This window comes from Cricetulus griseus, chromosome 5 (genome assembly GCF_003668045.3).
Source record: "Cricetulus griseus strain 17A/GY chromosome 5, alternate assembly CriGri-PICRH-1.0, whole genome shotgun sequence".
NCBI lineage: Eukaryota > Metazoa > Chordata > Mammalia > Rodentia > Cricetidae > Cricetulus > Cricetulus griseus.
The window spans coordinates 136,799,098-136,812,323 of NC_048598.1; the positions used below are offsets into that span (position 1 = coordinate 136,799,098).

The 13,226-nt window shown below is 39.4% G+C and overlaps 1 pseudogene; it reads left to right on the top strand.

Annotated features, from left to right (window-relative positions):
• The first annotated feature begins 4,058 nt into the window (after positions 1–4,058).
• Positions 4,059–13,226, top strand: part of LOC100751604 — a 42,705-nt pseudogene continuing 33,537 nt past the window's right edge.

Sequence of the window (13,226 nt, forward strand, 5' to 3'; positions counted from 1 at the left end):
TCTATTCACAAATGTTTACTTTTAAATTATTTGTATATATGTGAGTCTATGTATGTGTATATGCACACATGAATATGGGTATCCATGGAGTCCAGAATAGGGTGATGGATACACCTATTAGAGTTACAAGTGGTTATGATGTGCTATGTGGATGCTAAAAACCAAACTCGGATCCTCTGCAAAAGCAGTGTGCTCCCTTGAGCACCAAGGCATCTCTCTAGTCTTCTTCACAGACTCTTAATAGCTTACATGCAATCACATTCTGATTTCTGCTTATGGAAAATACTTTTTCTTTGTCTCTATTATCTTTGTGAGAAGGTTTCTGAGTTTGGAGAAGATCCTTTTTTTTTTTTTTTAAGTAAGTTCTACCAAACCATAATCACATTATCCACATCATTCACTTTCACTTTCCATGTCCGGTGATCATCACAAGCACCTTGTGTGTTTTTGTCTCTCCACACAGTCTTGTCACAGTTCAAAGCAGTTGTGTCAAAATGTTCTCCTGTTCCATCATATCCTCATACTTTGTCAGTTCTCACAAGGCTTATTTTATTAAACTAAGGTTCACATTAATGACTTATACAAAATCTGCTGTTGCTGATGCTGGACACTCTTAATTTAGCAAAAAAGCACAAAACAAAATAAAAATCAAAAACAAACTGAACTGTCCCACATTATTGCTCTTGACAGGAAGGGAACTAGTGGATGTGAATAACTCAAGAAGGTATGCACATTCTAAAGAGATGTGAAAGACTGAAGGGCTTAGCATCAAATGTCTGTGTTTTATGTCAAGAGAGACATTACTTTGTAGTAGAAAGACTCTATGTACAGGAAGGAGCAGGTAAATAATTGGTGGCATTGAACCACCCAACAAGTGTGGTGAAAAGACTGAATAAGAAGCACCAAGGAAAAGCACAGATGACAAGGTGTTAATAGTCACAGACCTTCTAAATTCAAGCCAGGTTCCACTTGGCACCATGTGGCAAGGTCACTACTATCTTTGTTAAATGTTTTGAAGTCTCAGTATTAGCCTAGAGAAATTTTATAATGTTTGACATCCAAAAATTTTTACCATGCATGCATGCAAAGAAATAATAAAGTATGACATAGCCAGGAGAAAAATGCAAAATTCATTATGTCAAAGTTAATTCAGAAGAAATTCCATAGGTTGCAGAACCAGAAGACATACAATAAAATGACCATGATGAATTCTGCAAACTTACCATGCTACATGAGTCAATAAAGACATTTAAAATTATATATGACACTGAGGAGGCAGAGGCAGGTGGACTTCTGTGAGTTCAAGACCAGCCTGGTCTACAAGAGCGAGTTCCAGGACAGCCTCCAAAGCCACAGAGAAACCCTGTCTCAAAATACCAAAAATAAGATAAAATTCTATATGAATATATACATATATATATCAAAATTTTTGATGATAAAATATATGATCTGTGGCTTGGGAAAGCAGATATGAAGGAAAGACTTAAGAGCATGCTAACTTTGAAGACGAAAAGAAGTTAGTGAATTTCAAGACACAGCATTAAAAGCTACCCAAAATAGAAAACATGGACAGAAATACAACTTGCAAGAGGCAGGTGTGATCACTCTGGGCCCAGATCTCACTGTCTCCATTCAGTACAGTCTCCTGGGCTTATGCCTAAGATCTGATGTGTTAAACTTCATCCTTTTCCATTAGTTGATACCAAGAGATTAGAAATTCTCCCTGAGATCCAGGATTGTACCACCTTGTTTCCAACATCTCAGCAAGGAGGCTCAGATGTAAAGAAACAATGTGCTGCCAACAGTCAAGGACACTTTGAGTAACCTGACATACAGTGGCTAACCCAAGCTCCCCATCTCAGCCGGGGGAGGTCAGAAGACAGATCATCACATTCCCATCATACTTATAAGACACTGAACTAGAACCACCCAATGAACCTATGCCCACATCCCTCACCCCAAGACATGGGCAAAATAATAAATACCAGGGATCTTAATAGTAAGTTTTAAGTCTACTAGTGATGAATAATCAAAATTCTAAAATAAGAATAAACAGTATAAGTTACAACATCAACTCTTGAAACACTTAGGATAAGTCTAGCGGAGGAAGTGTAGGATCTGAAGTCTAAATGGGAGAAAAACTTCCTAAGGTAACATAATGCATACAAATAAAAATATATACTTTTGAGTCTGAGGACATGGCTTCCTCTGATGTCCTTCTGTCCTGGGTCCCCACTCCTAGTGTGCTTTCCAGGGTTGAAAATAGGAGTGCTTCTCCTTGCTATTTTCTTCTTTCATTCTTTTTAAGATGCCAAACCCACAGCATTGACCCACCTATGATCAGACTAAATCATGTGAAAATTTATTTGATTTTTGTCATCTCTTATTAATTGCTCCTGAAAAATTGTTATGTTGGAATAGTTAACCTAGGTATATGATTTTAACATTATTTTATTTTTAATTATGTACAGACATGTGGGTCTATGTGGGACTCTGTACATGTTAGTGTGGGTGCTCTAAACAGGTAATGGTGTCCACTGCAGATTCTGTGAATGGAACTTTGGTTGTCTCCAAGAACAGTACTCATTAACTATTGAGACAGGTCTTCAGCCCCCACTCATATAATTTTTTAAAAAATTGAACTCAATGGTCATTTTTCTCAACATAACATTTCTTAATGATTATTGGAAATTTCCCATTATGCACCCATCACATTCATTTCCCAGTCCTCCCATGTCTGCTCCCACACCCTTGTGACCTCCACCCCCCCAAAAAAAGAAAGAAAATAAGGAAAAAAATCAAAACAATTTGTGTTGTTCATATACTCACTGGAGCATGGTAAAACTCCCAGTAGTCATCCCCACTAAGGAAAACTGAATCCTTTTCCTCCAGCATGCCCCATTCCCCAAGCCATCAATTGTGGAGAGCTACACTTCAGCATCCTTGTCACAATTTTTTAAGAGTTCTTTTTGATGGATTCCTTTTTAGGCTGTTACATTTGGGGATGGGGTGGGAAGAGGGGGAATGCTGGGTGAGTAAGGGTTGCCACAGAAACCTTTATGTCCCTCTTTCTCAACTGTGAGTCTGCAGTCATCAGCACCACTGCAAAAGCAGCTCCCTTGTCCTTCACAGCCAGCAGGAGCATGGATTCTGGGCCTCCACATGTTTCTGGCAAAAGCACAGACTGTAAACATCCACATGGTCTCCAGCATCATCATGTGCTAAAGACCTCCTCCTATTTTCCAGTGACAGCATGGACCACAGACATCACAGGACATGGACACAATCATAGTGATTAACAGTAGCACAGGCTACAGACATCAACGTGGCCTGCAGAGCAACATGGACCATGGACACCAACATGACCTTAGCAGAACAGACCACAGATAGATCACGGACATCAACATGGCCCAGGTAGCTTCATAGGTCAACCACATCAACATGGCCCCATGTGGTAGCATAGCCTACAGACAAGAACATGGCTTCAGGCAGTAGCACAGCCCACAGACAAGAACATGGCTCAGGCAGTCGCACAGATGATAGATATCCATATAGCTTAGGTGGAAACTTGGGGCACAGACATGAACATGGCCCTCAGCTGCATCAGGACCAAGGATCCAGACATGACCTTCAGCAGCACAGACCATTGACATCAACATGGCTCCATATGACTGCACAGGGCACTCACATCACATGGCCCCTGACAGCAGCACAGCCCACAGACATGAACATGGCCCCAAGCAGTAGCCCAGACAATAGACAACTGATTGGTCCTCTGTGACAGCATGGACTTTGGACATCAACACCGCTCCTGACTGTATCAAGACCAACGACCCAAACATGGCTCTTGGCAGTAGCATGGACCATGAACATCAGCATAACCTCAGGCAGGGACATCTATGACAGGAGTGAGAGAAGGCTGTGGTTGATGAAAGAACATGTCATATCCTAGGAGGGTTGTCAGGGTGGTAGGCAACAGCAGCCTGGAGCTTGTGCAGACTTAAACCCCAAACAAGCTCCCCAGCCACAGGATAACACTGGATCTGAGCATCGACAGAATGTCCAAGATGAAGAATGGTTCATTTCCTGGACTGGACCTCCTGAAAATACCTCCATGGTCCATATTTCTCCAGGAAGCCATGCTGGTATCAGGGGACTGTAGTGTTGCCCAGGCCATGATGAAGCCCAAGAGCTATGTGAATATTTGTGGTCAATGATCATTTTAATAATATGCCTTGGACTGGAGAGATGGTTCAGAGGTTAAGAGCGCCAACTGCTCTTCCAGAGGTCCTGAGTTCAATTCCCAGCAACCACATGGTGGCTCACAACCATCCATTATGAGATCTTGTGCCCTCTTCTGGTGTGCAGATATACAAGAAGCAGAATGTTGTATACATAATAAATAAATAAAATCTTAAAAAAGCTACCTGGTAGCTTTGTAACTGTTTTGTCTAAGTCACTCACTTCTTGTCATATCTTACATCTTGTCATTGTGAAATATTTTCAACAAAACTATAGCCTTCCATCATCCCAACCACAAAATGTCCTGTCTTCCATTCCTTTTACTTCTAGATCTCATTCCCCCACAGATGAGTTCAAACAATCATTTGTTCACTTCCCCAGACTTTAACTCTATAGCCAATCATATCCACCACACATATGCACTACACACTCTTGACTCATCTTTCATTTTTGTCTTCTTTTGTGTTCTATTAACTCTGTGAGCATTCCACATAATTTTTTGAGGGCCTGGCTTCTTTCCATTACAGTCTTGCCATATTTCCAAATGGTCATATTTTGTTACAATTTCTCCGGAAATGCTAGACATAGCAGTCACTACATGGTTAATATTCAAAGGAGAGTGTTTATTTTCTTATTTTGATGGATATGATTTAAAACCTCTTAGCTATTCTCCTTGGGCCTATTTGCAGAATGAGAGAAACAATGGACCTCTCTGATACTCACAATCTACTCTTTGAATGTGACTTGCAGCCTCGGCATATACCCTCAAATCCAGATTCTAGCCCTCTATGTTCTGGAATTTATGCCTCAAACTTAAATGGGTATTCACTATTTACAAATCCATCTTGAAATTGGATTTAACTAGAATTGTGCCCATTGTCCTCTTCGGAGATTAACAATAGCATCTAAATTCTTATCATATATTCTAAATTTAGTTAAACCATCTTTGTCCTTTTTCAGTGTCAGAAATATGTTGTTCTAGTTTCCTTAGAAAAGGACTTACTTCAGCTTAAAATTCTAAGTTGTATTCTGTCACTATAGTTATGGAGTTGCTCAAGTAGGAGCTGAAGCAAAAACCAGAGTAGATCCGTGTACTGTTAAGCTCATGTTTAACCAGTTAGTTCTCTTACCTGCCCAGGGATGGCACTGCTCATGGTGGACTGGGCCGTTTTTTATCATTTAGCAGTCAAGACATTGCCCCACAGACATGCACACAGATAACCCTGTTAGAGACAATTCTTCAACTGAGGTTCTTTCTTCTTGGGTGACCCTATGCAGTTTCAAGTAGACATAAACTTAACATGACATCTCTATTAAACAATCTTTGAAAATATTCTCCCCAGGTTGTGGTTGATAAGCAAAACTTTGGAGCTTGATTTGCACAGTTTTGTGTATATATTAAACTTCTGTTCTTCAAATCCTTAGGTTTCATATTTGAGAGTAATAGTTTCTAAGCTAGTTTTTCAAAGCCTTTTTATTTATATATGAAAATATCATATACAGGATTAGGGTTCATTATGCTACCTTCAAGCAAAAATTGTTTTATTGACTTTCTTCTCCTCTGGATCATCACCGTCAGGCTCCCTTTTGCTCTCATGTAATATGTGTTGAGATTTATTTTTTGAGAACTTGGAGTATCTGTGTCTTTCTTTTTAAATCATATCTGTTCAAATATTGCAAGAGTTACTAGTCAGAAGGGTTACAAGAAGAAAATTCCATAGCTGGTATATAGAAAGACTTTTATTAATCTAGAAATTGACCAAAATTAGCCATAGGTGGGAATGGACTGTGTGATGAATCATACTATTTTCTATTTGTAGGAAATAGCTGATCCTTTTGCCACACTCAAAGTGGAGACTCAGAGTTTCTGTACACAGGCACAAAGAGGAGCCCGTAGGGTTTTCTTTTGTTTTTCATCAGGGGTTGGGTGTAAGTCCTTCTTCGTAGAAATCTTTGCTGAATTTGCTTCGTGATTTGAAGCTTTACAGAACCATGAATGTAACTTTTCCCTTCAGGGTACCTGGAAAGTGTCTTCTCTTAGTCACTCATTTCCTGAATGGAGGTCTACCAAGCCAACAAGGTGGTACTCCTTCCTCCATCTGAGACAACTTGTACCCTTAGCTGGATCCCTGTGTCTCCAAATGGAGCTGTGGCAAAATGTGAGATTATAATTCAATTTCTTTTGACAGAAAGATTAAATTTCTTATTGGCTCCAGCCTGAAAGAATTCTTTCTCGTACAGAAACATGAACTCCATGTATCGTGCTATGTCACACTATTGTACCTGCTTGATGGTAGCAACCCACAGCATGACATTTTAATCATAGTCTTATTGCCTTTTTTGTTCTCTTATGTGGGGTAGATGTTTTCTTTTAGACTCTGTAGCTCCCTGAAGACATCAAGGCCACCAAGAATATCCACCTGAGTCTTCTTTCTCTCCCTGACTAGTCTGACTTTAACAGGACAGGAAAACGCCACCTCTTCAGAGCAGGATTCCAACAGTTTAACCAGCACCTGAATCATCCATGAGCTTTTAAACATAGAGATATTTAGCTCATAAGCCTCAGAATTGTGATTCAATAATTCTGTGTGCAGGTGTTTGTGTGAGCATTTGAGTGTGTTTGTGCTTGTATGTTGGGAATTATTACACATGAATATGTAAACACGCACGTGGCAACCAGAGGTCAACTTCAGATGTAATCTTCAGGTGTCCTCAACCTTGATTTGGGAGACGTGGTCTTGTGCTGGTCTGGAAGTCACTGATTAGGTGACACTAGCTGGCCAGCAAGCCTCAGGGATTCATCTGTCTCTACATCCCCAATGCTGGGGTCAAAATTCATGAACCTGTGTGTGGAGGTTTGAGAGAATGTCCCACATAGACTCGTATTTTTGTAGGCTTAGACTCTAGTTGATGAACTGTTGAACTGTTTGGAAGGATTAGGAGGTGTAGCCTTGTTGGAGTAGGTGAGGCCCTGGAGGATGTGTGTCACTGAGAGAGGGCTTTGATGTTTCAAAAACCTACACAAGACCCAGTCTCTCGGGGGGAGGGGGGGAAGCCGGGCGTTGGTGGCGCACACCTTTAATCCCAGCACTCAGGAGGCAGAGGCAGGCGGATCTCTGTGAGTTCGAGGCCAGCCTGGTCTCCAGAGCGAGTGCCAGGATAGGCTCCAAAGCTACACAGAGAAACCCTGTCTCGAAAAACAAAAAACAAAAAACAAAAAACAAAAAAAAACAAACAAAAAAAAAACACAGACCCAGTCTCTCTCTGCTGCCTGTAGATTAGCTACTATTCCAGGGTCATGCCTGTATCCTTCCTGCTATGGTGACCATGAACTAACCCTCTGACACTATAAACAACCCTCCAATCAAATGTTCTTTTATAAGATTTGCCTCGGTTATGATGTCTCTTCAGAGAAATAAAACATTAACTAATACAATATGTGTGACTGATTTTTACTTGGATTCGGTTCTTTACTTACCCTTTAGCTATCCCTGTCTGTCTGTCTGTCTGTCTGTCTGTCTGTCTGTCTGTCTGCCTGTCTGTCTGTCTCTGTTTCTCTCTCTCTCTCTCACACACACACACATACACACAAACAGTAACTTGTGTGTACATGCAAGTTGATGTGTGTGTGGGTGTGTGTGCATGTGTGTTCATGCATATAGAGGCCAGAGGTTAAACTCAGGTGTCATTTCTCATGTATTTTCCTCCATTTTTTTATTGAAAATTGATTCTTGCCTCATACACTACATTCCAACCACAGTTTCTTCTCGTTTCACTCCTTCCAGCTCCGCCCCCATCTTCCTTCTTGCAAGTGTTAAAGCTCTGAAGGGAAAGGTATCCTGGCCATCAAAAGCCAGGCTATACCTGCAAGCGGCACAGCTCTGAAGAGGAGGGTATCCTGGCTGTCAGAAGCCAAGCAATAACTACAGTTGTGTTCTGGTGGGGGATGGTTTTCCCTGCAGGAATGTAGCCCTTGTGCTTCTCTCTGAGAGATCCTTATTTCTCTGCTCCACTCTGCCAGGGGTGTTTCCTGGGAGAAACGTAGCAATTCTGCCCCTGCTCCAGTGACAGTTGTTACTTCTCTGTCCGGCTCCGCTCCAGAGAAAAACGGTCATCACCCAAACCTCATTCAAGAGATTTATTGGGAGAGAGGAATCCAGGATAGTGGCTGCCTCTGCAGGGGTGGAAATGACAGCTTCCAGTTGAACAAATTTGGGGCTTTTATAGGATTTCTGATGGGTGGAGTTTTTTCAGGGTGAAGATTTTTAGGGTGGGAATTGGTCGGATTTCAATCCTTGAGTTTGTACAAGCTCAGAGACTGGCTGGATTTCATGCTGAGTTGGTCAGGGACAGAGTGTGTTTCGTTGGCTCTGGTTTCAGGGTTCAAGTGTGTTTGTTTCACTGGCCCCTTTTTTACTTCCTGGCTCTGGTTTCAGGGTCAGGGTGTATTTCTATAGCTGGCCCTACTCCTCTCCCTCAGATCCACTCACCCTCCATTTCCTACTTAGAAAAAAGCAGGCTTCCAAGAGACAACAGCCAAATGGTACAAAACAAGACACCAGAAGACAAGTGCCTTAGTATTTCTATTGCTCTGAAGAAATACCACGGCCAACACAACTGTGGTCGGGAAAACACTTAACTGGGGCTAGCTTACAGTTCAGAGGTTTAGTCCATTATTGTCATGGCAGGAGACATGCAGGCACCCATGCTGGAAAAGGAGCTGATAGTTCTTGATCCACAGACACCAGAAGGAGTCTGTGTCCCGCATTGAGTGCAGTTTGAGCATATGAGATCTGAAAGCCTGTCCCCCACAGAGACATGCTTCCTCCAACAAGGCCGCACCTACTCTAACAAAGCTGCTTTCCCTAATAGTGCCAATACCTACGGGGGCCATTTTCTTTCAAACCACTACAACAAGGTAAAACCCTCATATTGACACTGGACAAGGCAAACCAATAGGAGGAAAAGAGTCCCAGAGAGCAAACTTCTAGCTCCCATTGCTAGAAATCCCATAAAAACACCAAGGTAATAGCCATAACATACATGCAGAAGAAGTTCTCTCACTAGCCAGAGGCTTGCCCAGTAGGCCACACTGGTTGCCCAGGGAGCTCCAGGAATCTACCTTTCGCCATCTTTGCCAGCTCTGGAATTACAAATATGCAGCAGCATGCATTTGTATGTACATTCTTAGGATCGAACGCAGGTCCTTCATGCTTTCATAGCATACAATTTGCTATCTATTTATTTAGCTAATTGTTTGTAATTTGTTATCATATTCCATTATAATTATCTTGTTTTATTATTATTGCCATTTTTGTATTATATCTAGATTATGGAGTAACCTTATTTTAAATAGGCATGTATAGGAAAGAGCATAAGACATATCAGATATGGAATATATTTTCTTTGGATAAGGGTGAAATGGCCCAATTGCTCAAGCCAGCATTGCATGTTCCACTAAATGGATCTATTTCCTCAACCACAATTTGTCTACCTTTCCCCTTGAGTGTAATCAGCTTTTCAACAGATTCAAAGTTGATGCATTTTAAAACACTTAACTGGCCCATCAGTTCCAAATATCAGGCACCTATATAACTCTTTTGAAAGTAATTTCTAAAATCACATTTTTCCCTTAATGTGTTTTCACAGTGGAAAATTACTGTTTGTGAACTGGAAAAATATTTTCAGTAAATCATACCTGCACAATCAATTTTTTTCAACCATTTGTAAAAGTTACTTTATTTTTCTAGTAATGATTGAAAGTTACAAAAAATACCGGTAAGTGCTTTTTGAAATACCTAAAGCTAAATTTCAAACTCAAGCATATCTTTCTGCTCCTATAAGTAAAGACATTATGTATTTGAAATATTATGTAGCAAACATTTATTAAATATTTATGTGGCACTACATCATATATCAAAGCATGTTAAAAGTTGAACCAGACACAGTGAAGAGATAGGAAAATGCTTTTACCCATCAAGTTTTATTAAACTAAAAAAAAAAAAAACATTTTCCACCTGCCTGTGGAGTACAGCCATTTCTCAGAGGTGTTATGGATAGCTTTGAGCCTGTTTGGTAAGGAACATGATTGGCATTGACAATGCACACTTAAACATTATACTTATTTCTTATACAAAAGATTGCTGTTCATCTCCCTTTAGCCGAAATTACTAAATAGCTAATAACACCTTCCAAAGCTCAAAAATTCACAGTAGTAAGCCACCAGTATAAGGTTTTATTTACTTTAGAGGTAAAAACCTACAATGCCTATGAAAATAGAACCAATTAAATTAATCAGATGTGAGATCCTAAGGGATTCAGAAACTGTGGTGAACTAACGCCACAATAGTGTTATGACAGAATATAAATGTTTTCCTGCTACCTCCATTTGTTGTGAGTTGAAAATGTCCTGGAAATACCACAGGAAATTGGCTTTTTAAAAACAAAATTATAGTATAAACCACCAAAAAAAAAATGTCACTGAAAGGGCATAATTAGTGAGTCCTCAGATTTGAAACTTTTGGTATTACAGACAACTTTGACAGTCTGATGAGGAGTACGAATCTCTTCTAGAATGAAATTTTAGTAACACATGAAATAGATTAAATGAGTTGAAAAGTAAACAGTTAAATTTAAGTATAAATAAAGTTAATAAAGATATAATTGTGTTTCTGTTTTGACGTATAAATTAACATGATGAATTGGATGTCCATTTACTATTGAGTCCAAAAGAGTGATCATTTTTGAGACATCTGGAGCCTCTGTAGTTTGATATTAAAATATGTAATTTTTAAATTATAAAAGATGCCCAAAGTGGTATTTTTATTGATTGAATGTATAAATAAGATAATATATTTAATTAATACTGAAAATGTTAGTTTCTCTAAACTCAGTAACCCTTTGAATTTCATTGAAAGACTTCTACAGATAATAAACTCTTCATAAAGCACTCCCAAATAGACAATCCATGTAAACAGTATGACAAGGAAGCAACAAATGGAAATACCATAGGCCTGCTGATCTGCCACAATAGTACGATTGTACCAGTCTGCCTTCTGCTAGAGGGGATGCATATAGTCTCCTCAATTAGAAAGGAGAAACTTTTACATAGTGGAAAAATTAATTGAAAGTTCTTTTCAAAATAACTGAAGATGCATATAAAAAACTCTGATGCAAAACCATAAGGACCATGTAAATCTGATTTCAGATGATATGTTGATTGTCTTAAAATTTGTATTTTTTCATTACACATCACCTAAAGTAGCCATATCTGAGCATTGATCTATTCATTATCCTCCTGTAGTTATTGGGAACCAATATAGAAACCTACCACTGAACATTGGGCAGAGAGTGAGAGAATGAAAAACTCTGTTCTAATGGGGATTTCTTCATCAAACTCCTCCTCTCAGGGCTCTGGGAGCTATGAGGAAGTAGAGATGGAAACACTGTAAGAATCAGAGGGAGTGGATGACACCAAGGAAACAGTGTCTTCCAGACACAATAGAACTGATGCATGTATGAGCTCATAGAGACTTTGGCAGCATGCAAAGGGCCTGCACAGATCTAGGCCAGATGTAGTCCCAGCACAGAGAGGGCAAAGTCAACACAAACCCCTATTCACTAAGCCCAAAGCTGTGTCTAACTGAAAGCCATGAAGAATGGACATTGGCAACAGTGCATTCCTATCCATGGAACTTGCATGACAGCACAAGAAAGGAAAGATACACAAGGGAAGAGCTGATTTAATTTGTTGCAGAAGCAGACTAAAAGCAGGCTATGAAGAAACTTAACTCACAATCACCTGACTTTTGAAATAAGCAAGGAAGAGAAGAGATATGACCTAATAAATAGCATAAACAAATTAACAATGTTTTGTATAATTATGAAAAGACTATGTCATTTTATATTCAAAAAACAAAACTTCACAGTCAGTAAGCATCCTACGGTTTTGTTGCTTGAAAAGAGGATAATGATTATCTAGGGGACTGAGTTTAAACAGCACTGTTTCAAGAAAAACAAAGGTGACAAAACATTTCAGGAGGCTTAAAACCATTGTTTCTTAGTATACTGGGAATATACAGGAATTTATACGTCTAAGGCAATTGTACAAAAACATATGTATTTGATAATACACATTCACTTCACCATTTGGGATGAATAAAGAGCCCACTTGCTCAACTAGAGGACACAGACTCACTGCATTACAACAGGGGTACATTATGAAATATTTTGCAGTTATGAGGGAATGTTATGTAAGTTAATCTTTACTAGGTAATGAAATCATAGTATTTACAAAATAGTAATTTAGCTATGATTCCATGTTTCAGAATTATATATACATATCCATCATACGCATATGCATATATACATATACTTCTCATACATATACACATACAACCTGTATATGTGTGAGTGGATGTACATATGAAAATGTGAAAAGCAGTTCTCCATGAGGTATCCTGGGAAAATTCATGTAACTCTTTTCTTTTCATTTATTAAATTCCTATCCTGAGCAGACATTAATGCCATAATACATTATGGCATATGTATGGATATGTAAGATGGATAAAACATCTTTTAAAAAAAAAGAATGCACTAGGGCCCCCGTTGAGGGCCCTACCCTACCTGGGGAGTGGTGGGTGGATGGGGTGGGGGGTAGGTTGGGAATGGGGGAGGAGGGATGGGGGTAAGGGGAGGGAGAGGGAGAAGGGACTTACATGTGAAACAAGCTTGTTCCCTAACTTGAACTAATAAAAAAAATTTTAAAAAAAAGAACGCATTACTGTGTTTGTCTTTTTATGTCTGGGTTACCTCACTCAGGATGTTTTTGTTGTTGTTGTCATCTTTGTTTTGTTTGTTCTCATTCCATCCATTTGTCTGCAAATTTCAAGATGACATTATTCTTTTACTTTTTTCCCCACTGAGTAGTACTCCATTGTGTAAATATACCACATTTTCCTTATCCATTCTTTGCATGAGGGGCA